Here is a 3,117-nt window from a genome sequence, read left to right on the forward strand (position 1 = left end):
ACAATCAGGAAAAACTTCTACCTGACACCTCCGAGTAAAAGCTTAAATTAAAAAAAAAAAAGCAATAAAAATGCCAAACATAGTACATGGTCCATAACAGGCCTTGAAAACGACAGAGCAAAAAGTTCACCTACTAAATATCTCATTATTTCTTGGGTGGCCCTTCTGTGAGCTGGACATCCAGACAGCTATCTCAAACTTTGCACCGGGGAAAGAGAGCATACTACACTGTTATATAAACAAGCAGGAAGACAATGATCTGCATCTGGAGAGCCTGCTTCTGAAATGAAAATGTGTGAGTGGAGAATCAAGACTCCCTGGAGGTGGGAACACCACAGCAGGCCCAGAAGAGAAACAGAGCATCCCCACCACCAGCAGGGGACAAATGCTGGAGCACTGACACACTCGGACCCAGCAAACGAAGGAAGGCATCAATAATGTAGCAAAGATTTTGCCAAGCAATGTTCATGAGTAAAGCTGCTTTAACATCCAAATACTGGCAACAAATCTCGTCATCTAAAATAGAGAATTGATCAAACCAATTATGGTGCATCTACCAAATAAGCATATCCACTCTATTTAAAATGATGATAAAGAATTCTTTTTTTAATGATGAAGAACTCTGATAACATTTTTTTAAATCTTTCAAAAGGGAAATAATACTACAAAATGCTTGTTGTCGTGTAATTTCTGCAAGAAAAAGCGAAAGTAACGCACCAAAAAGATAAGAGTAGTTATTTATAGAAGACGTGACTACGTGAGATCTTTTTGACATTCTCATCGGTACTTCTACTTTAAAAAAAAAAAATCCAAGTGTGCTACCTTTATAAAAAGAGGGGAAATATTAGTTTGAGTGAGAGAACAAGGAAGAAAGAAAGGAAGAAGGAGAAGGGAAAAGGGAAAGGAGGTCAGAAAGCAGGGTTCATAAACATCTTCCCACCAAGCTGCTTCTCTTCTGCAAACATTTCTGCTCCACTCCTTTCAAAGCTTTGGCTGGGGAAAATACCACTAGCCATGCTGCTAGTAAACAATTACAGATAAAAGGCTAGAAACATATATCCAAAGCATTAACAGGGAGTATTTATAGATCAAAGTAAAATGTAAAAGTAATCTTAAGCAAAAAGTACTTTGTCTTTCCCATGTACTCTGAAAAAGCATAGAAGGACCCTGAAACTACCCAAAAGTTTTCAACTACGTGGAATGATCCAGAGCAATATAGGAACATCATCTTCTTTCTTCAAAAAAACATTCCAAGACAAAATATCATTTACAGCAAATGGTATTAAGGAAATGATTTTGTAGAGAATTACTTTCGGTCCCAGCCTGGGTCTGGTAAAAACCATGGTGTAACGTTGAAGCAAAGTGTCGGGAGCCAGACTGCTCAGGTTGAATTTCTTTCATTCCTTCTTACCAAGGGGTCAACTTACTTGATCTCTCTCACCTCTGTTGCCTTATCCTAGGGATAGAAAAAATTGTAGTATCACGTAGGGTTTTCATTAGCACTAAGAGAATTGATATGTGTAAAATATTTAGAACCACGGCCAACACACAGTAAGGTACTCCATAAATGACGATTGATTATTCTCATCGACAGTTATTATGTACTGGCTGCCTAGCATCCATTTCCCTTCCAAACACTATTCCAGATCTCCTTTATGAAATCACCTCTCCCCTGTTGTCAACCCTACCATTTTGAGTGGAATTAATCCAATACTCCCCTCCAAAGGTGCTCACTGATTGGCTTAAATCACTGTTGTGAACAATGATGATTGGCTCTGGAAAGGATATATGAACCATTCAGGCCAATGAGAGAGAAGCAATCTGAGGCTTGCGAAGAGTCTCCAAAAGAGACCCCCCTCTCTCCCACTAGACCATGCAGTCTACAAATGTGGGGCTGAGGCTGCCACAGCTATGTGCTACCATAAGGAGGAGTCTGGAGCTGCCGGAGAGCCCCAGGTTAGAGCTGAAAATGAAGCCATCACCAAAGAAAGCTCTTGATGATATCGCTGCTGGAGTCCCTGGATCAGGCCTACCTGAGGCTAGCCTACTGCTGAAAAATTCAGTTATATGAAGCAATGAACTGTTTGTTTTTTTATATATATATTTTTATTATTATGTTATGTTAATAACCATACATTACGTCATTAGTTTTTGATGTAGTGTTCCATGATTCATTGTTTGCGTATAACACCCAGTGCTCCATGCAGAACGTGCCCTCTTTAATACCAATCACCAGGCTAACCGCCCCCCTAGAACCCTTGTTTTTCAGAGTCCATAGTCTCTCATGGTTGGTCTCCCCTCCAATTTCCCCCCCTTCATTCTTCCCCTCCTGCTATCTTTTTTTTTTTAAGATTTTATTTATTTATTTGAGAGAGAGAGAGAGAATGAGAGATAGCACGAGAGGGAAGAGGGTCAGAGGGAGAAGCAGACTCCCTGCTGAGCAGGGAGCCCGACACGGGACTCGATCCCAGGACTCCAGGATCATGACCTGAGCCGAAGGCAGTCGCTTAACCGACTGAGCTACCCAGGCGCCCCTTGCTATCTTCTTCTTCTTCTTCTTTTTTTTAAAACATGTATTATTTGTTTCAGAGGTACAGATCTGTGATTCAACAGCCTTACACAATTCACAGCACTCACCATAGCACATACCCTCCCCAGTGTCTATCACCCAGCCACCCCATCCCTCCCACCCCCCCCACCACTCCAGCAACCCTCAGTTTGTTTCCTGAGATTAAGAATTCCTCATATCAGTGAGGTCATATGATACATGTCTTTCTCTGACTGACTTATTTTGCTCAGCATAACACCCTCCAGTTCCATCCATGTTGCTGCAAATGGCAAGATTTCATTCCTTTTGATGGCTGCATAATATTCCATCGTACATATATATGTATATATATACCACATCTTCTTTATCCATTCATCTGTCGATGGACTTCTTGGCTCTTTCCACAGTTTGGCTATTGTGGACATTGTGAAGCAATGAACTGTTATTTAAGCCAGTTTGGTTTGGCCTTCTGTAACTTGCACATAAGAAGCTCTAATTGATTCACTTTTCTGAGATGAATAATTTTTTGCTATTTCTTTCTCTGGAACCTGACCCATGTTCTAGGCATT

The sequence above is a fragment of the Eumetopias jubatus genome, unplaced genomic scaffold (assembly GCF_037043125.1).
Source record: "Eumetopias jubatus isolate StellerSeaLion01/CBP00866 unplaced genomic scaffold, mEumJub1_p1.0 scaffold_5, whole genome shotgun sequence".
In the NCBI taxonomy this organism is placed as follows: domain Eukaryota; kingdom Metazoa; phylum Chordata; class Mammalia; order Carnivora; family Otariidae; genus Eumetopias; species Eumetopias jubatus.